This window comes from Apodemus sylvaticus, chromosome 3, assembly GCF_947179515.1.
Source record: "Apodemus sylvaticus chromosome 3, mApoSyl1.1, whole genome shotgun sequence".
In the NCBI taxonomy this organism is placed as follows: Eukaryota; Metazoa; Chordata; class Mammalia; order Rodentia; family Muridae; genus Apodemus; species Apodemus sylvaticus.
The window spans coordinates 10,820,228-10,846,735 of record NC_067474.1 but is presented as its reverse complement, the minus strand read 5'-3'; the positions used below and the strand labels follow the sequence as shown (position 1 = coordinate 10,846,735).

Sequence of the window (26,508 nt, the reverse complement as noted above, 5' to 3'; positions counted from 1 at the left end):
TTATTTTGCATGTTTATTTTATATTGTTGGCCATTGTTACTCTCCTCCTAGAAAACAACACTAGCCTCTTAACTCATGGCTTGAATTAATACAGTTGAACCTATTAGTGAGTTATGTTGAAGCATTCACAGAAGGCAACAGAAAGGGATAAAGGGCTGGAAAAACGAGACAGAAATAAAGGAAAATGAGAAGTAGAATAAATATCAACATGATTAGTAGGGGACCTAGAAGGACAGAAATAAATAAACATCTGAAGAACTCATAATTAAAATTTCTCCACAATGAAGGGAAAATCAAACAGACATTACTCACCAAACACAAGACATAAGAGGGGAAATGTTAACACTTGGACACAGTAATGTCTACAGAAAGAAAGTAAATTTTTTCTTGGGCTGTTTAGAAACAACAAGAGTCAAAATAACATTTGACTTTTTACATATTCATTTTTTATTTTTTCCTGTATCTTTGTGTGTGATTGTGTGTGTGTCCCATTGTGTGCATGTGTGTGCACATGTGTGTGTGTAGGTGTGTGTGTGTGTAGGTATGTGTGTGTGTGTGTAGGTGTGTGTGTGTACCAAGTTCATGTCTGGTACCAGAGAAGAACACAAAGGGTGTCATGTCTCTTTTGTGGCTGTGAACAACTGTGTGGGTGCGGGAATTGAACTTGGGTCCTCTGTTGGAACAGCAAGCGCTCTTAAGCACTGAGCCATCTCTTCAGCTTGACATCTGAGTTTTTAACAGTAGCACTGGAAGTCTTGTATACAATAATGTCTATTTTTTTTTCAGTGCTTGCATCAGATACAGAGTCCTGTAAGTCTACCACGCTGAGCTGTGTCCCTAGCCTTGTTTTTGGACAGGGTTCTACCACGTAATCCAGCTTGTTTTCAAATCCTTGATCCTCCTGCCTCCTCCCTAAGGACTATACCAACTCAGTTGGCTTTAAAGATTTTTTTCTTTTTAAAAGAAATTTGAATCTTAACTTTTTTTTTCAATCTAACTGTATTGTACTCTGTTATACTTTGAAAAATTCCTGAAGGAAATGTTTTAACAAAATGATACAATAAAAGTTATTTTTAAAAAGTGTACAATTCAGTTGTTTTAAAGGTAATTATAGAGCTGTGTAACCAGCACGATGTAATTCTAGGACAGTTCACATTATTCCAAAAGCGTTACTTCATTAATGTGTATAGTTAATATATATTAGTTAAAAATTTTAAAAAATCAAATATAAAATAAGAAAATTTCCTAAAACATTCCAGGAAATGCAAGCTGGTGGACCAGAGGGTGTAAGAGTATGCCGAAATCCGGTACGTTTTTTTTTTTTTCATTTTTTCTATTAGCATGTATTATACATAAAATGGATTTTATTCTGAAATTTTCATATATGAACATACTTTGATTCTCCTGGTCCTCAAGTACCTCTTCCACTCATGCTGATCCTGTTTGTCTTCCCAGCTCCAACTTAGTTCCCTTCTACTTCTATGCTTGCTTTCTTTCTCTCTTTCTCTTTCTTTTTTCTTTTCTTCTTTTGTGTGTGAGAGCCAATGTGCTTAATTAAAGCTACATGCAGGAGCATGGACAACTAACTTAGGAACCACTGAAGAAAATTGCTCTGCCTCCCCAAGCAACCACTAAGTGCCTATACTGGCCGTCAACCTCGGGCTATGGCTTGGTGAGTCCTCTCTCCCTAGCGTCCATTAACTGCCAACGCTGCCTTCCTCCGACACTCCTTGAAACAGTTGAGAGGTCTAGTGAGCCTCCTCTATCCATTCCGATGATGAATGTTGATAGGCTCAAGAAGGCTGCTCTCTCTCTCTCTCTCTCTCAGGAGATAATATAGATGTTGATTAAATTTAAAAATTGATGTTGAAAAACCCAAGTTGGGGGTTTGGGAATAACAGAGGAAAAATAGAACACAAATTGACAATTAACAGGAGTCACTGCGACATGGCTACTGGAAAGATGAAATGGTGGAGAACAGGGCAGGAATAACACAGCAGAAACAAGTCTCAGGGCTGCATTGTTTATAAGGATATTTTCCTGTAGCGGCTGTGTTCTCGTGCTAATTGTTACTCCAAAACCTGTTCGCAGTGTCCTGCATGCAGGACTAAAGGAAGCCCGCCCCCAGCTGGTTTTTGACTGGTCAATAACGTTACGTCCAATGGCTGGACAGGGAGATAGAAATGAGACTGGACTTTTAGGATTCCCGGGAAGGGACCACGGAAGAATAAAGAGGAGATTCCGCTATGACCAGGGCATAGGAGACAGGCCATGCTGGAAAGGGGCCGGAGGGAGAGACAGCCAACACAGGTTCAAGGGGAAAGCTGCCCGGGAGAGCTGCCCAGAAGGGTCCAGGGTAGCAAAAGATAAAATATAAATTCAGTAAGGATTAACTCGAGAATATCAGAGGGGAGTGCGTGTTAGCCACATGGAGTTAGGAAGGGGCCCAGACAATGAGCTGTTTTCGGTATTTAAAATAGAAGGCTGCGTATGTGTGTCTTTCTTTCGGGAATCTAGAACGCTGGGGCAGTAGCCAGAAGCTTGTGCACATCCGCCGGGAAATATAGAGCAGATTACTATAATACCGCTTCATTTTCCTATAAAAAATAAACCCCAGCAACATCATTTCTACACAATCAGGTTGTAGCAGAAACAGCAGGTGTCTGCCTAAGTACTGTAGCAGCTTTCTGCCCTCCTGGGCTGCAATGCTACATGCAGGTTGGCTTATAGCAATAGAAATGATACTGTTGCTATTCTTGAGACCAGCAGTGTAAAATTAAGGCTTCAACAGAGCTGCCATCTTCCTGGATGCTCTAGAAGAGTCCTTCCTTGCTGTCTCCAGCTTCTCTGTGCTCCTGCCATACTTGATTTGTAGCTGTGTTACTTCAGTTTCTGCTTCCTCCTTTATATGGTCTTTATTATGGTTTAAATATAAAATGTCTCCAGTAGACTCCTATGTTGATTGTCTGGTCCTGAGTTGGCGGTCCTATTTTGAGAGGCTATGGGAATTTTTAGGAAGAATTAGAGCCTGGGATATGTTGTCCTGCTCCCCCCGCCCCACCTCTGCTTCTTGTGAACAATGAATATGCTTCGTTACCATACACTCCTCCGGCCTAAGTGCACGGGCACAGGGACCATGAACTTAATCCCTCCGAAATCACGAACAAAAAATAAATCCCCCCACTTTAAGTTGCTTATAGCATCGTGTCAAGGCATCGTGCTGCAGCACCAAGAAAGTCCTTCTGGGTGGTTCTGTGTGTTCTTTCCTCTCTTCAGGTTTAGAGCTCACTCTAGCCTACAAATTCCCCATCTCACCAAGTTAGTTCTACAAATACCCTGATTCCAAACACGTTTCTATAGAGATACTCCAGGTTCACATGAATTTTGGAAGAGCCATGTCACACTGCTACAAAATGCCACAGCAGGAAGAGCAGGTGGCAGTGAAGTTTCTTCATGGTGGGGGGAGATAGAGGGAAGGAGGGCGGGAAGGGAGAGGGATGAAGGCACGCACGCACGCACGCATGCACACACGCCAGCTCGCATGCACGCACGCATGCACGCACGCCAGCTAGAGACAAGACACCTTAAGCTCTGTCTCCAGTGCCTAGCTTCCTCCAGGTAGGCACTGTGTTCTAAACTTCCCATTACTTCTCCAAAACTAGGTCTTTTGTAAAACACATCCCTAGAGACATTGTTGAAGAAGAGGAGAGTGGAATAAACTAGATCAAAACCAACTTCAAAAATACAATACTGTACTTTTAGTTTCACCATTATTTCGTATGAGACTACTTCATAAAATGAGATATTATGAATATTATCAAAACAATCCCTCACTGTAATATTATAAAGAAAATCTTAAGTATCTGCAATTAAGAAAACTAGTCCATGTTTATGAGCGTGATGACAGTATTATAAAAGATGCCAATTTCTGTCCTGTAGAATTCCAACAAAAATTTCACCATCAGGATTTTTTTTTGAGAAAATAACTAATAAACTCTAATATTTATATAAAGTAATTTTTATTAATTTAATTTTTTAAAATAAAATTTATTGAGCTGTAACTTACACGATATATAGCCATTAACCAACACTACAGCTGAGATAAAGGACAAAGAATAGCCAAACCTCTCTCCTTCCCTCTCTCTTTCCCTCTCTCCTTCCCTCTTGCCCTCCTCTTCTTCTTCCTCCTCCTTCTCCATTTTCCCTCCCCTCCTCTCCCTCCGGGGCTGAGAATTGAACCCAGGGCTCAGGGCTCATACATGGTAGGTAGGTGTTCTGCCGCTGAGCCCCAAACTCTTAGCATTTTTGCTTTTGTTTTGTTTCATTTTGTTTTTTTGTTTTTGCATTTCTTCGTTTTTTTGTGTTTGAGAAGGCATCCTGTTAAGTTACTCAGGCTGGACTTGAATTTAAGGAGGCAAGCCTGAGCTCTTGATAACACCTGCCCACCTCATACTCCCAGGTAGTTGGAATTACAGGGCTGCACCACCAGGCCTCATCTTTCTTTTCCAAATGAGTAATTTTTTTCTGCTCTAATCCTTTGATTTTGGACATAAGCGTTAGCATAAGGATTGTATACTCTTGATCTGTTTGAGTACAGCTTCATTATACTACCTTTGGGTAGATATTATATGATATGTTTACATGATGAAGTTCTCCTAAATGAGCTTTATTCAAATTGGCTTATAAATAATGGAATACTGTCACAAAATTAGCTGAAAATTCTTTTAGTTCCTCGGACTTAAAATTTGACAAGCAAGTTAGTTTTAATTTGCTGGCAAACTAAAATAGAAATCTCTCTCTCACTGCTAACTTATATTTTACTCATGTCTACATTTATATCTCCTAGATGTTTAAGATGCAATATCCATTGCTCTCTCAGTTTCAAATATCATTTCCTGATTCATCACTAAACAAAGTCATTTTGTTAATGAAGAAATAATTTTGTTTAAGTCCAGGAATTTAAAAGGATCATTTTAAATTAAAAATTTAAAGAAGAAAACAGGGTTAAAAAATAATCCAGTGTAGCTGGTGAGATGAATCAGTGGATAGAGGCATTTGTACACAGACTCGATAATCTAATTCTAATTAAAAAATATAGTTTTAGAGGCTGGAGAGATGGCTCAGTTGTAAAGAACACTGGTTACTTTTTCAAAGGAACCAGTTCAATTCCCAGCACCACAAAGTGATTACCACCATCTGTAACTTTAATTCCCGGGGCCTGAGGTCATCTTCTGTTGTCTGAAGACACCAGGTACACATATGGTGCGTAGACATGTATGCAGGCAAAATATCCATATACATAAAATAAAATTTTAAAGTAAATAAAATAGTTTTAATTTTTTCTTATCCCCTCTCTTTCTCTTTATTTCTTTTTTCTCTTTCTATTTCTTTCTGAAAAAAAAATGAATGAAAAGAATGTCTTTCATTCTTTCTTTCTTTCTTTCTTTTTTTTTTTTTTTAAGGCTAGGCCTCATTTTCTAGCCTAGGGTGGCCTCAAACTCATGGTAATCCTCTAGCCTCAACCAGACACAAACAATCATAACCAGCATGAAACCTATTTTAATTGACACATAAGTACATGTACTTACACAGTAAAATATAATAATTTGATACATGTATTCAATGTGCAGTAATCAAATTATAGTAATTACCATTTCTAGTTCAAGCATTTCTCATTGTTTTCTGTTTAGTACCTAGAAACTCTCTTTTTACAATTATTTATAAAATATACAATAAGTTACAATAAACTGTGCTTATTCTATTGTGCTATATGAAAGTAAAACCTTTTCCTCCTATTGGACATAATTTGGTACTCAGTATCCAACTTCAGTGCCCTACTCTTTCTAGTGTCTGGTAATAACAACTTAATTCATTTTTTGAGATCAACACTTTTAGTTTCATATATGAGTGAGAACATGCAGTGTTTTTTCTGCATCTGGCTTATTTTATTAATGTATCACCATTCAGAAGATCACTGCAATTTTGCAAACTATCTAGGAAAAGCTTAGAGAAGCAGAGGACAGGGGTTTATCTCAACAGGCATTAGAACAACCTGCATAGCTATATTAATAAAAATGATAGCTGAATATCAGTATAGACTAGAATAAACTATTAGACTAATGGGGCAGAATTTATAGGAATTTGGTGCCTGTACAGAGCAGCATCAGAAATCACTGTGGGAATGGTTTCCTTGTAAAAGATGTGGAGAAAGCTAGCTCATTATATAGCGCAACCTTTGCTGGATCCTCACTACATAAATGAGCAAAAGTAACATTTCTCCTTTAATAATATAAATGTCAAAAATGATAATAAAGCAAGAGCCAATCGTAAGGATGCAATTACTGTTAGCTGGGTGCCTCCTCTAGCCACTCCCCCATCCTTCTGCATGGGCTTGCTGAGTGCGGACATGGTTTGGACGGTGTTCCTGAGCACCTATGTTTGTTGATGGAGATGAGATGTGCATGGTGAAGGGTGGGAGGAGAATTAGCTTTGGACATTATCCGATGGTCCAGAGATTTGGCTCAGCAAGTAAAGATATATATATATATATACGTATATATATATATATATATACGTATATATATATATATATATATATATACGTATATATATATGTATATATATATAGTGCATGTATAATTAATATGGTAAGTAAATGAAGTTTAGAAAAATATATTGTGAAGAATAGATGAAAAATTTTTGAGAAAAATTATAGATGGTTGAAAAATAGCTTTACCAGATTCTCTTTAAATTTCTTTTAAAAGTATAACTTAGGTTTGTAGATAGGGAGAGGTAATTATCCTGCGAGGATGTTTAGGAGAGCCTTCATAGAGGAGACACTGTCTCTTGGAAGAGAAACTCTAGAAGGACAGATTCGAGGTAGAGGATTGTTTCAGATAGTAAAATAAATCTGCAATGGTATAAAGGCTAGACACATCTAGCGTAAATGTGAGTCAGGTAGGGGCAGTGAGACGGCTTAGCAGTGAAGAGCACTGGTGGCTCTTCCACAGGTCCTGAGTTCAATTTCCAGCAAATACATGGTGGTTCATGACCATCTATAAAGGAATCTGATACTCTCTTCTGGTGTGCAGGTATACATGCAGACAGAGCAGTCAGACATAAAAAGAATACACAAATAAATAAAATTAAAAAACATGAGTCAGGCAATATTGATGGATGAGCCTACAGTGATAATTAGGGCTGGTTCATAGAACACCTATGTGCCTGCAAAGGAGCCTGTCACACCCTACAGCTAGTAAACACCTTCAGAGGTCAAAGGGCACCATTCTTTTAAATGAGGGTAAGATGTAGGAAAGTCAACTTAAGTGCTATAACAGTGTCCAGGTGCTGTTTCTTTTAAATGGAAATAAGGTACAAATTATGATATTAAAATGTGAACATTTTCTTTTTGATCCCCTAACTAGAATTTTTATATATTGCAACCTGTAGTCTCAATAATAAAAACTCATTTTTTAAGACTAGCCATTAGACTAGAACATTCAGCAAATAGGCAGAAAATGAATATTTAGTGGAAAGAAAGAAAACATGAATTTATATGGATAAAATGGTTAAAAAATATCTAGGGAGAATGTTCTAAAGAATGAACTTGCTAGGCTGATAAAAATGCTAATTTCTTAGCAATGTTTTATTTTTATAATATATCAATTGTATAAGTTTGAAAATATTAGAAGAATGGGGTTGGAGAGGGGGCTCAGTGTTAAGAGTGCTTACTGCTCTTACAGAGGAACTGAGTTCAGTACCTAGCACCCAGGTAGGGTGGCCCACTACTCCAGCCCCAAGGGGTCTGACCCTGAGGGGGAACACTCTCTACAGCGGTTGTACACACACTGTACTAATAGAAAGCAAAGTTAAAGACCTAAGAGATTTTAAGAAGGAAAATATTTTTTTTCTTTTTTTTATTCGATATATTTTTTATTTACATTTCAAATGATTCCCCGTTTTCCAGACCCCCACTCCCTGAAAGTCCCATCAGAAGGAAAACATTTTAAAATGGGAAATCAGTAAACCAGAAAATGGTAACAAACTGGGTTTTATTTCACTGCTACTGATTTCTTTGGAACTGACAGGACTGAGGCCGCTAATGAATGGTATCTAGAAAAGTCATGTTGGCTGTGGTGTAACCACATTCATTGGTTGTATTATTTCATTTTCTTTATGTCTTAGTTAGCGTTTCTATTGCTGTGATAAAATACATTACAAAAAGCAACTGGGGAGGAAAAGGGTGTGCTGGCTTATACCCTCAGGTTGACCCTGCCAGGGGAAGAAGGCAGGATAGAAACTCGAGGCAGCAACATGGAGGCAGGAACAGAAGGCGAAGTCGTAGAGCAGTGCTGTTCACTGCCTTGCTCCACATGGCTGCTCCCTGTACACACCAATCTCACATCTGGGAGTGGGACTGGCACCGCTCACAGTGATCTGGGTCCTCCTATGTCATCATTCATTAACCAAGGAAATGCTCCACAGTCTTACCCATGGACCAGTCTGGTGGATTCATTTTCTCAGTTGAGCTTGGTTGTCTTAGATAATTCTAGCTTATGTCAAGTTGACAAAACCAAGAGGTAGTTTAAAAAGATGAATCAAAAAAATTAAACAAGTATGTGCTATATGTGCAGTGTATTCTCCCTCTTCCTGCCCTTCCGCCTCAGATGTCAATCCTTTGTTCCCCTAGACCAGCAGTTCCTAACCTGTGGGTCATGACCCCTTTGGGGGTGGTGTTGTTGAATGACCGTTTTACAGGGATTGCCTAACAGCATCGGAAAACACACACATTTACATTACCATTCATAACAGTAGCAAAATTACAGTTATGAAGTAGCAATAAGAATAATTTTATGGCTGGGGTCAGCACAACACAAGGAACTGTATTAAAGGATTACAGCATTAGGAAGGCTGAGACCACTTCCCTAGATAATTTCACTTTCTACTACACACATGTACTTTTATTGGGCTATATGAAATCTAGGAATCAAAGATGAGTACAAAATGTAGGCTATTTGTTTTTCTGAGACGGGGTTAGTTCATTGAATATGATTGTCTTCAGTTTTCCTGTAAACATATAATTTCATTCTTGCCACTGGTAGACATTGCATTGTGTATCTATGTGTGCATGCTGCAGCAATGATTAATCTTCACTACTCACCTCAGTGTTTTCAGTTCCTGAATCAAGGGCCCACACACATGGAGCTTTCTATTTTCATGTCTTAAGCAGCTCAATGGTCGGCCCTTCCTGGCTCTGACATGATTGGTATGTTCCCTCCTCTGCACCTCTCAAGCCTGCCTCTTATTCCGCTCCTGGCATGAAGATGCTCCTTGCTCCCTCCCATTCCTCGTCCCCAAGTCCTAAAGTCCCACCTCTGTCTCCTTGCTCAACCATTGGCTGCCAGCTACTTTATTTACCGATCAGAAGCAACTGGGGGCGGGGCCCCTCAGAGTCTTACATTCTCATGCAATTTTGGGAACCCAAATAACATATGCAAGCATTAGACCAAATCCACAAGATCTATACCACATATTCTCCACCTGTTCCTCAGTCGGTGGACACAAAGGTTGGTTCCATGGGTATTGTGACTAGTAATGGGATAAACATCAATATGTGAGTGTCTCTGTGATATATTGACTCAGAGGCCTTTGGGTAAAGGGCTAGAGTGGTGTAGCTGGTCGTAGGTGGGCCTATTTCTTTCTTCTGTATTATTTTATTTTGTCTTATTTATTTAATTTTTTGAAGAACTTCTGCACCTTGTCAGTATATTCTTTTCCTCAATGACTGTCTGAACTAAAGTGAAGCCACAGTGCAGTTTTGATTGGCTTTTCTCCAATGGCAAGTGAAGTTGAGCATTTTTTTCTATATTTATTGGCTGTTGGTGTATCATCTTTGTAGGCTGTTCATTTCATCATTGAATTTATTGATTGGGTTATTGGAATTCATTAGTTATTGAAGGTCTTCGTATGTTCTAGATATCGATTGACATCTGTCAGACATATATTTCAAGACTTTATCCCACTCCTGTAGGCTTGTTGTCTGATTAGTGTCCTTCCGTGTAGAGGCCTTTTGACATCATGAGATCCCATTTGCCAGCTGCTGGAAGTATTTCCTAAGTAAGGTCTTATCTAGAAAGTCCTTGTAATTTTTTCATTTTTGCCTCTAACAGTTACAGATATTCAAGTCTTATACTAAGGCCTTTGGTGCATATGGAGTGGGTTATTGTAAAGAAATTAGGGTTTATTTCATTCTCTATGCCCTAGCTCTGTTGGTGAAGATACTTTCTTTTCTTCAAGTAGTGTTTTTGGCATCTTTATCCAGCCCATGAGCATGGAAGGATTTTCTCTCATCCACTGTCTTCTTAAAGTAATTTGGCATTGTAAAGCTTTCAGTGTCGAGGTCTTTCACCTTTCTGCTTAGGTCTGTTCTGAGGAGATTGTGAGTAGATTGCTCTACTCATCTCTTTCTCAGCATGTTTGTTACTGATATCTAGCTACTGATTTTTGTACATTAATTTTGTGTCTTGCAACTTGCTGAGTTAGTTAACATTTCCAAGAGTTTTCCGGTAGAGTCTTTAGAATCTCTTAGGTATAGAATCTGCAGGTGAGGAGGCTGACATTTTTCTTTACTGTTCATGTCACATTTACTTGTTTGTCTTGGCTTCTGCTCTGGCTAAGAGTTCCAGCACAAGGCTGGGAATACACAGAGTAGTGGCTCACATGGTAAAGCACATGTCTCATAAATGCAAGGACTGAATTTGATCTCCAGAAACAGTTTAGAAATGGCTGGTTTTCTGGTGCTCACAGAGGTGCTCAGTAAAAGGGAGGCAGAGATAGGAGGGTCTCTGGGGCTGGTTGGACAGCCCACCTAGTACAATTGATGACTTTCAGGCTAAGGAGGAGGTGGGTGGCCTCCTTGGGGATAGGATGACCCAAGGTTGCCTTCTGGCCTCCACATGCACATATACATGAACATGCTCTTTGGACACATGGGAACACACACATCTACATATATAAAAAAGGGCTTTAGCACTATATTGAATAAAAGTGGAGAAAGTGTATGTCCTTGTCTTGTTCTTGATTTTTGTAGCAAACCCATGTTTGCCATGGGTTTGTTGCATGCAGCCTTCACTATGTCGGGCTGTTCCTTCTCTTCCTAGTTCATCACAGCTTTTACTATGAAAGGGTATTGGACTACATGAAAAACTTCTTCTGTATCTATTGAAATTATCATGTGATTCCAGTCCTTAGCATTTTTCTTAAGAAAAGAAATTTTATTTTTGAGACAGAGTCTTAATCTCTAACCCAAGACAGCCTGAAACTCACTGTGCCTTGCTGGTTCATTCCAACACTGCAATCCTCCTGCCTTGGCCTCCCAGCATCCCAGATATTACATGTGTACGTTCATGGCTGGTTTATATTTCATTTTCAATGTTTGCTTTTCTTTTAAAGTATTTAGTATGTATATGGCTCTTCATTTAATCTCAGCACAAAAAAAAGCACAGAAAATCTTTTTCATTTGTATCACAAATTCAGTTTACCCAGAAATAGCCTGTTAGTAACAAAGTGATATTTTCAATATGGTTTACCAACACACACATATAAGTGTACATATATGTATTTATACACCCATGCATATATCCATGTTATATATTTGCATACAATTATGTGTAATCATATACACACATCACAGTCTATAATTATCTTCACGTGGGGACTTTTGATTCTTTTTCCTCAGTCACATTTTATTCCTTATATAGCAACTTGTATTCATCATTTGAATTTATTCCATTGTAATTAGGAGACGATTTAGTCCTCTGCTGAGAATTATACTTACTTCTCTCCCCTTTTCTATCCCTACCCTGTGGACTAATACTGCAATGAGGCTGGACATCAAGGTTGTCTCATATAAACAACATTGAAATAATTATCAAACTATAATTCTTACATCTGAGTAAGACTAGTTCTGTGATGGGGATAAATTCACAGAAGTAGGATGCTAATGTACAAGATAAATTCACACAGTTCAAATTTTAGATTAAAAGTTCACACATAATTTTAACTAAAAATTTCCACTTTTTTGTGAGACTGCTTACTAAAATTGTTACTATTTATACTTAATGTGAAAAGGGTACCATTTCTCCTTAATTTTTACCAGCAATCATCTACAAGTATGTTTGGTGGCCTTACTACAAATATGTTTGTATTCATGTTTATTTTAGATAAAATTTCTTTCTGAATTGCTTAATCATGTCTTTCACAAATGGGCTTCTTGGAATGCTTATCTTTTTCTATTAAAAAAAAAGATTTATTTTTAATTGTGTGTGTGTATGTGTATATGTGTGTATGTTGGGGGTATGCACATGTGAATGCTGGTGGAGGCCAGTAGAGGGTGCTAGACCACCTGCAGCTGGAGTCACAGGCAGTTTTGAGTCTTGTAATGTGAGTTCTGGGAACTGAGCATGGGCCCTCTGCAAGAGCAGCAAGTACTTTTAACTGCTCGGTTACCTCTCCAGCCCCCTTTATCTTTCTTTTTACTCACATATGAAAATATTTTGTGCAGACTGTCATCTACTGCATTTTACCTCTGACTATAATTTTTGGTACCAATACTATGCCTCTTCTTCTTAAATGGAGTTTGGGTTTCTTGTCTTGGTTGAGGAAGTTTTCTGTTAGTAAAGATTATAGGTACTGTCTAAATGTTCTTCTGGACATTTTCTACTTAAGTTCTTCCATCTAGTCTGTAAGAGTTCTGGATTTATTTTAGGATGCATATGACATTTTGCTATGATGTCAGCTTTTCTGAATGGTTATCCAGTTCTGTGGGCATCACTCACTATGACTGTCCCACTGACTCAAAACCACCTTGGGCATAGTTGAAATCTTTGAATGTCCTGTGGAGTATTTGTGTTCTCCGCCATGTTTTCTATATTGTTCTATATCCTAACAATTGAGTAATCTGAATATGTATTGTGATATCAGGGATTTTTTTCATAGTTCTACTTACTTTATTGTACATTTCCTTTTCCATATTAAACTGTATGATTGGTTTATTCTATTTTGAAAGGCAAAAATTTAAAAACTTCATTAAGAGTCTCTTAGGGGCTCCCAAGATGCGTCAGTGGGCAAAAAGTTCTTGCTGACAAACCTAATAACTTGACTTTGAACCCTAAACACCATGTAGCAGAAAGAGATCAGAAAGACTCACATTAATTTTCTTCTGGCCTCCACAAGTTCATCTAATGGTACACACACATGCACATATGTACACATACAGACACACAAACTCACACATATGCACCCATGTGTATTCATGAGCACATACCATTCACTCTGAGAGAAGTGACTCATGTAAGTTTTTTACTGGCCTCCACAAATTCACCTGATGGTATGCATATACATGTACACACACATACACACACATGTACACACACATGCACACATACACACTCAAAGACACACAGGCATATAGGCACAGACACATACACACATGTACATACATATGCACACATACACACACACTCAAACACACAGGCACACACACACACACACACACTTAACATAATGGGTTCTTGATGCAGCACATGTTGTTCTGTCTTTCACGTTCTTTCATATCATATCCTTTTCCCTCCATTGTATCTTTATTATCAACATTGTTGTGATGAGACAACACTCTTCCTGGACAGTGTGGTCATCCCATTGGCTCATAGCTTATCTTGTAATCCTGTGTCTTTTCCTTTTTCTTTATCTTTGCATCTATCAAATATCACCTGGGGAATTAGTCACTAAGGCTATGCCTTTAAACTTCATTTTGGAGGCTTATAAAAGTAAAAATATGGTTGATTGAATATATTTTCATAAGTAATATATAATGCCTCTGCTTTATATTTGAAAAATGAGTAAAGTTCAACTGACATTTCCTTAAGAAATCAAAACCTCTTCTAAATAACTACATATTTGAAATTGCTAAACTAGGGATAAATCACTCACATTGTTCAAAATACCGAAAGAGATGATAATTAAGGAACTCTTTGAAAGGCATTTCTAAATTTTACAGAGGCTAGACACTAATTGTTTTCATCACACAAAGGGTGGGAATTGGTGTCTTTTTATATCTGTTATATAGAAAGCAGATCAAACTATAATGGCTTTTATTCAAGAACAAATGGCTGGAAGGAAGTCTGATACTATAGTAAGATCAGTGCTGATGTTCCCTTTAAGCAAAGGGACACAGGTGAAGTCGTGGATGTTTATGTACTTTGCTTTGTCCCCACTAGGTGGATAGCCTCAGCAAAGGCACCCCTCTTGATCTGAAGCTGCTTGCCTCATCCACAATGTCCTCACAATATCCAGCCAGCACCAGCCTTCTCTGGGTAGGCTTGGGGTTGTATATACACTCTCATAGTAGTGTGGATGGTACAGTACAGACCCAAAAGTCATAGGGAGTGACAGTGTTGAATATAACTTTGTTCTAGAAGTCATAGGGAGTGACAGAGTGTTGAATATAACTTTGTTCTAGAAGTGGCTGTGTCTGACTGTAGAAAACTGTAAATGAGATAGCACTGCTGGTGATTTTATATATATATATATATATATATATATATATATATATATATATATATATATAATCATTTCCTTTAGGGACTGTGAACTCTTGGAGACAGGGGCTATGCAATGTTTCCCAATTCTTAGGAAAAGAGACACTTCCACTACTTTCCAGATACTGGTTGAATAAGTGAAGCTTATTTTGTACAAGGAAAGTATTTGGACCTGTATATGAATTGTTTTTCTGTTGCTGTTATAAAGCATCATGATTAAAGGGTGCTTTATGACTTAAGGGGTGGGGATGGTGGCACATGCTTATAATTCTAGCAAGTCAGAAGGCTCAGGCAGGATGGTGCCCCTGAGTCTGCAGACAGCTTAGTGTGTCTCAGGCTACCCTGTGATCCTGATTGTGCTCTTGGGTGACTGAGGTTCTGCCTCTTAGAAGAAGGAGGAAAAAGAGATACTTGTAGTAGAAAGAGTTTATTTTAGTTTATGGTTTTAGAGGGAAAGTATATCATCTTGGCAAGAGACATGGTAGTTAGGGGCAGACATGGTTGTAGGAGAGGAAACTGAGAACTCATATCTTCAAATGTAAGCAGGAAACAGTGTAAACAGGAAGTAGGAGAGACAAACACCCAATCCCTGTCCCTAGTGGTATACTTCTTCCAGTAAAGTTCCACCTCTCAAAGGTTCCTTAGCCTCCCTGAACTGTGTTACCAACTGGGGACCAAGAAGTCAAATATCTGAGCCTACGGGGAAATTCTCATTCAAATCACCACAGACTTTTATTAATATTTAGGTTTTTATATCTGATGATGTAATTCTAGTTCCTCTCTATAGATGGCTGAGGACATATAAGACTATAACCCTGATGACATCAACATTTTTTCAAACATGCCTGTAGGTTCAGGAAAATATTCTGTCATCTAATATTTCTTTAATAACTTAAAATCTGAAACCCTGAGCATTTCCCATATTACAGGGATATTAGCAAGTGTTCACAATTTCAGAAGGAAAATATAGCATATAAACTCTGTATACAGGTGAAAATCCCCAAATCATGTATGTTCATGGCCACCGATTTCCCCTTCCTCCCAACAAATGCATAATTATAGTTTCAGGATTAATCATTGTCCTTATGAGAACAGACAGATTGCATTTCTTCCTACACAGCAGAAAACCTGTGCATTCTAGAGGGCTTTTCTCCAAGGGCATGGTGGAGAGGGGTTGCCCCTGGAAAAGTGCCATTCTCAGTAGGAAGGCTTTAAGGAGGTAGTGTGAATGGAAAGCTTGCAGGACCACAGCAGGGAGAGGTGGAGGTGTGAGGTATGGTGAGGGGTTATCTGTCACACCGGGACTTTCATAGGACTTGACTCTTGTTTATGCATCCTCCTTCCTTGTTACAACAATTTACTCAAACTTGCCTCTAACCTCGCTCTGCTTCCACACTTTCATTCTTTTTGTGGATTTCTTTTCCACTGTTAACACCGCCAAGGATGGTTTCTCTCTTCAATGACCATGACACCTTCAACTACCACTTTAGTGTTGATATTTTTATTAATTCAGGAGTGTTTCCTGTGCACACGGCACATACCACTTCATGCTATGTCAGCACACCAAAGAAGGATTGCTGCCTTCTAGATTTACACTGAGTGGTGTGTGTGTGTGTGTGTGTGTGTGTGTGTGTGTGTGTATGTGTATGGTGTGCATGGGGGATGGGCAGGGGTTACTTCATATGGACTAAGATTCTAAGAATTGTATTGTGTGGTCAATAAATTCCTTGGAAAAGAGAAAAGTAGCATTTCAGGAATACTAGGAATGCAGTTGTAATTTTCAAGCTGGTGATGAGGGTATTCAGAAACAGTGGCTTCTGAATAGACTTGTAGAGCATGGGAAATTAGCCATGGCATCTGGGAAGAGGGTTTTAGCAAGGGGGAACATCCAAGAAGAGTCTTCTTGTGGACATGTACCTGCCAGTAGAGCTGGCACTAAATGGAAGGTTAGTGTAGAAATAGATGGCGGTAGCCCAGATCATGTAAAGTCTATAGACAAATCCCGTGGGCAAGAATGAGGAGCCACTTTGGCATGTTGAGTCAGTAACATCATCTGACATTTAAAAAGCTCTCTCTCTTGATCTATCTCTCCCTTCCTCCTCTCCTTCCTTCCTTTCCTCCCTCCCTCCTTCTCTCTCTCTTTCTTCTTTTGTATTTGCAAATGGTGTGACTGGAAGAGTATTTGGAAAGTCAGGAAAGGGCTATGAGATGGGATAGAAGGATCCTGGAATAACCCAGGGGAGACATCATGGTGACATGGGCCAAGGTTGTAGTAGTAATCTAAATGGTCAGAAGTGGTTGGAATGTAGAACAATTTGAAAGGAAAACAACAACAACAACAACAACAACAACAAAACACACAATGGCTTAGATGCAGAGAATAAGAAAATGAGGAATATTAAAATTTAGTTTTTATCATTTTTAGATCTGGAAGGATGGTTTTGGAAAGTGTAGATTTGACAAAGAGATCAGCTATTCAATGATAAATTTTGGAATCTATTTTAACAGACATCTGACATTGTCTCTACTGGAGATGTCAAACATACATCTGTGTGTGAGTGGTGTCTATATGTGTTTGTGTGGACGTAAATACATGGGGTGCATGTGAAAGCCAGGGGTCAACATTGGACAGAGGGCCTTACTGAAGCTGCAGCTCACTGATCTGGTTAAACAGTGAGGTCCAGGGGATCCGCCCACTCCTGTGCCCTCAGTGTTACAGGCAGGTATCCACTGGGCCTTGTTTGTAAGTGTCTAGTAGGGATCCAAACTCAGACCCTTGGCCTTGTAACAGATACTTCACCGACTGTGCTATCTCCCCAGTCCCTTTTAGAAATTACGGGAGAGCTTAGGAGAACTTTTAAGCTAGAAATTTACATTTGGGCGTCACAAGGATATAATAGGAGATAATCATCTACAGGGATGGATGCAGATATAGAAGATGAAAAGGTGCAAAACCAAACTTTGGGTCTTGTAATGTTAAGAGTGCAGTGGGAAGGCTTGAGCTGAACAGCCTGCCGGCACCTGCTTCACACCTCACTCTGGATTACCTGATGTGTCTTTATGTGTTTTTATCCAATTAACCATACTTTATCATAAACCCTAAAGCCCTGCATTAGAACTGTGAGTGTTCACATCACCTTACTTGACTGGGCCTAACATAGTGTTTGATTAATATTGAACATATAACAAAATGAAAAAGCTTTTTATTTCATTATTCTGACACACAGTTAAACTGCATAATATTAAGGAGGGCATACCTTAGCTTAGTGCTGTCTGCCTGAGAAGCACTTTAGCTGCTAGAGTATTCCATAGCATTTTATGGTTTATTTTACGGATTGGCAGCCCGCCAATGTTATTTACTGCAGATTAAGTATTGATTCAGCAGCAAAGTAGGATATTACGTTCAAGATTATTTTTGCTGGTGTTTATCTTGAATTTTTGCCTTACTCATCTCTTATACCAACCCTGTCTTTACAAAATAAAATCAGAATTCAGATGGCTGGCTCTCTAAAGTGGCAATAAATTAACTCAGGTAGAAATAAGACCACTGAAACAGGCCTAATTTTATTTATAGCTCTCTGCAGACACTATTTAGGCTTTGCTAAAATGTAAAGAAACAGTTCACACATTTTATTGAATGCTAAGTCCCCTTGAGATTTAATGTGGCTCTGCTGGATATACATTATTTGAAGAGCCCTGTCCAGATCTAGCCTCAATTACACAGATTCCGATCTGAAATGCTGGCTGCACCATGGAAGATGAAGATAGGAAAAGCTAAAGCACCAGGATCCAGCATCTCGGAAAAAACCACAAGCACCATGGAGGGGCTCAGGACACAGTGGGCATATTTCTCCTAGGAAAGAGCAAGAGCACTCGTGCATTGCTCTTAATGTTTTAGGACATGAGACCATAAAAGCTATCCCCTTGTTTTGTGGGAACTGATCTTTTGTTTCTGATACAGCGACAGTGTTTGTTTTTGCATCTTCACATCCAGAACAACAGTGGAATAAATTAACAGATCTCTGCCGTGCAGAGCAAAGGGATTTTAGTCCTGTTAAATGACACAGCACATGCCAATGAACAACTGAACTTCTGTATCACACATTGTCTCTTTAGCTTTGAGTACTGAGATATGAAACCCTACAGGGACCTCATGAGTTCAGAAAGAAATGAAGATGTGTGCATATGAGGAAGTGGAGGACGGTATGATACAGGTGCAGTGCAGACTGGGGGCAAAGGAGCATGGAGGAAGGGAGGAGAGCAGGGGCGGAATTAGGATCCAAGGGGAAAAGAGGAGCCATGGATGGAGCACACACACAAATACTATACATATGTGAATGACAACGTAGGGCAGTGTCGCCTTCTGTAGCCTCTAGTCCCACTGGGTGATGAAATCAGGTGGAGGTTGGACTTAAGGTAGGAAGATGGAAAAGGGAGGAAAACAGCAATGAGCTGAATTGGGAGACTGGGCTCCAGTCACAACCGGACCACTAAACAGTTCCATTGACCCATCGCAGACTACACTGCCCTGGCTGCGTTGTCTTGGTGGACTTGGGAACCAAATCACATGTTCTCCCTGTGGCAGTAGGATAGGGATTGATACTGGCAGGGGGATGTCTTGTGATAGTTAAATATGCTACACAATTATTTTAAACAACTGGCTTGGTTACCATAATGATTACTCTTCACTGTTAGCCTGGCTGGATTTTAGAATCACCATGGAAGTATACTTCTGGGTGTCTTGAGGGGTTTACAGAAAGGTTTAACTGAGGACAGATGACCTACCCTGATCTGGTTGTCACCATTCCACAGGCTAGAATCACAGGCTGGAACCACAGGCTGAATAAAAACCAAGCCACATGAGCGAAGACTGTATCTGTCTTTGCTTCCAGACTTTGGCTACAGTGTGAGCAGCTGCCTCATGAGTCAGTCGCTGTGCCTTCCGTGATCAATCTTTCCTTCCTCAGGTGTGGTTTTTGGTCTCAGGTATATTGTTATAACAATGAGAAAATTCACTTATGCTGTTTATCTTGAGAATCTGTAATTGTTCTGGCACATGCCCGTGAGAAGGGAAAGGAAATGCTGAGGTAAGAGTATTTTGGGTTTGACTACAGGAAGACACCTTCGTCACTAATTGTGCATGCAGAAGGGACATGGAAACTTGAGAACTGTTGCGATGGTTCATATATATATATATATATAGCTTCGATTGCTCATCAGTAGGATAATAGGATGGGTTCCAGTTTAGGTAAAAAGATTCTAAGAATTTCATCTATTTGTGAATATTTGTAAATTCTGTTTTTAATAATTTTAAGATAAATTCTGTAAGAGTTGCATTGCCTAGTTGAATTCTATCTTAGAGATAGCTTCCAAGGATGACTTCCATCCTAATCCTTAGTTTCCAAGCTAAGTTTAATTTTTCTTAGATTATCTTTGTTCCCTGCCCAAAGTCTTCTAAATTTCAGATCTGCTTCTCTCTATTTATAACATCTTATCACCTTCCACCTAACACTATCCTTTAACTCAAAAACCATAGAGCTGTTAGTACTATGGTCTTAATTTCCATTCATCTCCTATCCTGGTTAATAACCTCTTAACTAAATACCTCTCTTGAGCTCTCTTGACTTCAGACTGCTCTTTAATCTGTATCCTTGAAGTCCTGAGTTACATTTACTAAAATATATCTCTTGCCATGTTATGCTTAACATTTTACAGTGACTCATTGAAAGTTTCAGAATAAAGGGACTAGGTTTCCTCTAGATCCATTATTGTAAGCCAAATAGTGACTCCCCATAGATTGTCAGGCCCTAACTGGCAGAACCTATATATGTGAGTGGATATGGAAAAGATACTTCATAGAAAGTCTAAATTAGGGATTTTTTTAGTCTGGGGATATTATCTGAGAGTATCTGGACATGCCCTAAGTGTGATCCCAAGAATGTGTATAAGAGGGAGAAAGCCATGTAAAGGAGGGACAGTCAAAGAAAGAACATGCTGTACTAGGCTATCGGCTTTGAATGTGGAGGAAGAAACCACAAGGCAAACAGTATATATAGGGGGCTTTGAGTAGCTGGAAAAGGAAGTAATTTCTTTCCTCTGGTGTTGGTGTGTGTAGCCTTGTTGCACCATCAGACTAGTGCAATCCACTTGAACTTCTGCCTTCCCAAACTATAAGGGCAGACTGTGGTGTTATTTCATGCCACTGGGTTTGTTCCAGCATGTTATTGATGTACTCTGTAACTGTCCTTTATCCCCATATGGCATTTACCCCATATAATATAATGCAGTATTTATCCCATATAATATAATGCAGCATTTATCTCATATAATATAATGTGGTATTTACCCCATATAATATAATGTAGCATTTATCCCATATAATATAATGTGGCTTTACACCATATAATATAATGCGGCATTTATCCCATATAAAATAAAGTGGCATTTACCCCATATAATATAATGCGGCATTTATCCCATATTATATAATGTGGCATTTACCCCATATAATATAATGTGGCTTTACCCCATATAATATAATGCGGCATTTATCCCATATAATATAATGTGGCATTTACCCCATATAATATAATACGGCATTTATCCCCATATAATATAATGTGGCATTTACCCCATATAATATAATGGCCTTTTCACTGTCAATCCTCTTGATAGAAGGAATTATGGCTTCTCATTTCCTGTGCCTCATCTTTCTATTTCCTGTGTCCCATGTGCTGCCCTTACGACATTTACCAAATAAGTAAATAATTTTATTTATGAGATTCAGGGTAAAGGATCCTTCTCCTAAATTCTTGACACACCCTTCTTTTTAACTTACATTCTATTTTTTTCCATCTAAGCCTCTTAAGTTGATATATGGAGAATTTCCTTTTTTGACTAATGATCTTGAATCTTCTTCAACTCTCTAAGTGATGCCATGTCTTCATCCCCAGCATCTCCATCAATCAGTCTCTGGTTTCCGTTCTCTATTTTTCCTCTCTCTCTGTCTCTCTCTGTCTCTCTGTCTCTCTGTCTCTCTGTCTCTGTCTGTCTCTCTGTCTCTGTCTGTCTCTCTGTCTGTCTGTCTCTCTGTCTCTCTGCCTCTCTGTCTGTCTCTCTCTCTCTTGCTATTATTGTAACTTTGATATTCATAATCTATTCCCTGGACAATAGTTAACTGGTGCCCCTATTACCATAAGCTTCTTAAAAGTTCAATCCACTCTTCACACAGTTCTACCACACTATATCTAAAGCAGTGATGTTATTTCTCTCAGCCTCACAGAAGGTTCTCTAACTGGTTCCTCATGTGCAACATGAGTGTTGGCTCTGGAACATGGTGTCCCAGCCCCTGTGTACTGACTGTGCCCAGGTTCATGTTCTCTTAAATATAGCCATGAGTAGCTGTGGTCCTATCCTCCTTTGCTTGTCTGTTCCTCTATTATCCCCCCTCACACCACCTGATCTATCTTCCCACTCTTCCTTTCTATGTTATCTGTTGAAGTCTATTAGAATACGCTCATACCTGGAAAGCTCAGCTCAAAAGCTACTTGTCAGGCAATGGAACGGAGATGTGTTAGATACAGGAACAGCTGGACTTCTATATGCAAACAGCAGAACCTAAACACAAGACCTGATATCTTACATAAAAATGCATTCACAATGAATTGTAGAGTACAATGCAGAATCTGAAAGTATAAAATTTCAAGAGTTTGACAGGATGAAGCCTAGATAATGTTGGCTATGGCAATGATTCTTTTTCAAAAAGATACAATACTTAAGGCATGGTTTCATGAGATAAATAATTATGAGTTGGGTAGGAATTCATTAAAATTTAAAAAAAATTCTGAAATGCAATGCCAGGAGGATAAGAAGGCAAATCACATGTTGGAACACCTACAGATGTCCAATAGGGGATATGAACAAAACAAGCCAATCAAAAAATGAGGCAGTGACCTTGATAATTCGCCCAAATATGCATCAATCAATATGCAAGTCAGCACATGCAAAGATGCTTTTTGCTCTGTCGCCAGGGAAACTGAGATCATGGCACTAGTGAGCCACACACTAGTTGGAGTGACCCAAGTCAATAACACCAGCACTGAACTCATTGCTAGTGGGAATACAGAAGGTTGTAGATATTCAGAAAGACAGTTTGGTAGGTGTTTTCCCCCCAAAATTAAACACAGTAGTCACATCACTTGGAGTTTATCTGAAGGAATTGAGCAGCTGTGCCTAACACGAAAACACGTGCATGGATATTTGCAGGAGCTATATTCATGACTGCCCAAACCTGGAAGTGACTACCGTCTTTCAGTAGTAGGATAAACTGTGGCACATCTGGAAAACAGAATATAACTTACCATGTGAAATGGGATGAGCTGTCAAACAGAACAAAGATGTAGTGGAAACTTTAGTTCATATTCTTAAAAGAAAGACCCTAGGGGGCTGGAGAGGCAGCTCAGGAGTTAAGAGCACTGGCTACTCTTGCAGGGGGTCAGGTGTGGCTCTCAGCACTGGCATGGCAACTTATAACCATCCGTAATTCCAGTTCCAGGAGATCCAGAACCCTCTTTTGGCTTTTGCAGGATACCTGCAGGCATGCAAATAGTGCATACAAGAAAAGTTTATATATATATATATATATATATATATATATAATTAAAAATAAGCCTTAAGAAACCTGGAAAGGCTATGCATCATGTGACTCTGAATACTGTTGTATCTCATTATCTGTGGGTTCTGCATGGATTCTGGATGACTATTTGTTGGTGTGGGTTTGTTGATTGACACAAGTTTACCCAATGCTGCTGTGCATGTGTGAGGGAGAAAGGACTTGGGGAGTCTCTGGGCATTCCTCATAATTTTCCTGTAATCTGAAAACTGCTCTAAAGAGTAGGGTCTTGTAAACAAAAGCTCCCGGCCTGCAGCAGTTTCACTCTCTCTTCCCATGTCCTGTGTAGAGAGATGCCACTGCTTTCGCTGCTGTGTTCTGCTATGGTAGACTGCGCTCTTCTGAGAATGAATATGGAATAGAATTCCAGTTTTCCTGGCATCCTGCTCTGCTTACAGCAGGGGCTTCAGTAAATATTTGTGGAATGAGTCAACCTGCCTTGCAGCAAGGTCTCTCTTAGTCTAGCACATCCAATTTCTATTTGCATTTTTAAGGTCAGTTTGTTGTAATTTAAGGTTATAACAAGAGGCAAGAGCTTGCATAGGAGCCTGAATAATCTTGTTTCCTAGCATACAGACATACCTTAAAAATAAGTACAAATAAAATAGAGATACCCTAGGCTATTAATAAAATAGGAAGGAAGCAATAATTTTGCATACTATGACTACATTGTCACTGGTGGAACCTTAAGTCTAGGGGTATTAAACAAATTGAATGAGTATTTTTCTTAATTAAAATATTTTATGTTTGTTTTGCTTGTGTATTCACATGTGTGGAGGTCAGAGGACAGTGTGGTTCTACCATGTGGATTCCTGGAATATGGGTATCAGTAGAGGTCATTAGGCTTGGTGGCAATACCTTTACCTGCTAGGTCATCTCCCTGCCCTCTGCTTTTTATTATAGAGCACTCTAGAACTTTTGTCTTGCAATTCTGTAGGTTAGGACAACTTGCCAGATCTTCTTTGTAAGTATATGCTGCTCCATTCCACACTGTATACAGGCATCATCTTATACGTAATAAATCCATAAGCCATACTTGTGAATGAAAACAAATGAGATCTGGGTGTAATGGTGCAAACCAATAGTCCCAGGACCCAAGAGGCTGGGGCAAAGGCATCCCTAGCTCGAGGTCAGCTCAGGCTACACAGTAGAGCTCTACTTGAACAACAACAACAACAACAACAACAAATCATTTTTAAATGAGAAAAGATGCCTGTATAATTTGATGGGTATTATATTTCATGGAACACATAAGTCCATGTTACTCTACATGTTTAATGTGTAGGAAAGCAATATACTTTTGTAAAACATTTTAGACAGTGTATAGCTTTTATATTTAAAACCTCCTGAGAAATACTAGGGAAGACATTGGAGGAAGCCCAAGAGAGGGAATGAGGGAATGGTAGACAGCTCTCCTGGATTTGTTGAGGTGAGTGACGAGGGTAAGGGAGAATGGAGTGTGGCTACAGAGGGTGAGACAATTTCCTTTAAGGTCCATGACGTCCATCTTTTAGTCCCACTCCCCGTCTTCCTAATGCAAACTAATTCAGCTGATTAATGAGAGGAGGAAAAGCGTTTTAATTAGTTGGAGCACATTATTTTTATTATTTATTTATTTAAAAAAAACTCACAGGCTTTATTAATTGAGAAGTATTTTGAACGGCCATGGCTTGTCTGTGGTCACACAGAATTCTCTTTTCATCCGTGAAGGCATCCACTGCTTTTCCTTAGAAACCAAACATTTTTCTGTCTTTCCTTTTTGTATTATTTCATGAATAGTCTATGGGCTTAGTTTTAAAAAGTTTGGGTTCTTTACTATATTTATAAGTGAAAATGACTTTCCCCCACAAATAATTGTCATCGTTTCCTTCCTCTTCCTCCTGCTCCTCTTCATCCTCTCTGTCCTCCCCCTTCTCCTCCTCTCTCTGCTTCTATGAAGAAAAGCAGTTTATTAAGCTCACACCACGGGAGGCGCAATCTCTGAAGGGGTCTGTTGCGTTGATTGGGTCTCTTGTGAGAAACCATTTGGACTAGGTCACATGATGGCATCACCGTGAGCTAGAGCCAGGGAGGAAGGGAGGGGTCAGGCTTGCTCTTTTGTAAGAATCCTCCTGACAGGCTAACCAGGGGTCCCAGGAAAGCTAGCTACCTTATGTCATCCCAAGGACAGTTGCTCCAGTGCCCTCACAACTTTTCACTACATTTCACATCTTTAATGTTCCATCACCTCAGCACTGTCACATTGAGGTAGAACCTTCCAACACAGGAAGTTTTGGGTGACAGATGCAAACTGTATCTAAACTATAATGTGTATCTCTCGACATGTGAAACCACAGATGCTAGAATCTCTAAGTTAGAGTTGGGAAGGGCCCACTGTGGCTGATGAGCTAAAGAACAGTATTCATTGCATGATAATCAATTATTTTCTTGCTTTGTTTGAATGGACATAGCATGTGAGCACGTGCGTGCGTGAGTGAGTGCGTGCGTGCATGCGTGTATGTGTATGTGTGTGTTTGTGTGTGTGTGTATGTTTGTGTGTGTGTGTGTGTGTGTGCACGCACGTTTATATGTAGTTTAATGATAGCTGTGTCCTGATGCAATGGCCTAGGATGCTAGATATCGCAGCAGTCCCTGCCTGGTGTTAGAGTCCCAGGGAGGAATCATGAAGGTTCTAACACCAGCCAAGGAGTGTCTCCAGAACAGTTCTGATGAACTTGCCAGCAGGAGTGAGGGCAAACCGTCAAGAAGAAAAACCTTCCTTCTTCCATGGCCCTTAATGTAGGATGCCACCAGAAGGTGTGGCCCAGATTTAGGGTAGACCTTCTACCTAAAATGATACACCCAAGAAAATCCTTCACAGGTGTGTGCAAATACTTGGGCTTTGGTTATTCCGGATGTACAACTAGCCATCTTACTAGGAAACTGAGCATACTTTAACAAGCAACATTGTTGCAGGCTATCACATTGTGAATCTCAAGATTGTGAACGGGAAAAATCTTGTTGTAGTGTGGCTGGGCCCTAGCACACGCCTTTAATCTAAGAGCTTTCTATAATCAAGAGCTTAATAAAGTCAACCCTAGGTCAAGAGGCGGAGCAATGGCTACAGGGTTTACTAAGTAAACAGAAAGGAGGGTCTTTTGAGTTGGAGGGCATTTAAGACTGCACAGAGAAGGAAAAAGGTGCAGTAGGAAGGTCGTCTGGGTGCTTTCTCTCCTCTCTGAACCAGCAGGCTTTCTCCAC

General features: G+C 39.4%; 1 protein-coding gene across 1 annotated transcript in view; it reads right to left on the bottom strand.

Annotated features, from left to right (window-relative positions):
- Positions 1-26,508, bottom strand: part of Cpa6 (carboxypeptidase A6) — a 367,765-nt gene that overhangs the window by 15,671 nt on the left and 325,586 nt on the right. The gene's annotated exons all lie outside the window — the stretch shown is intronic.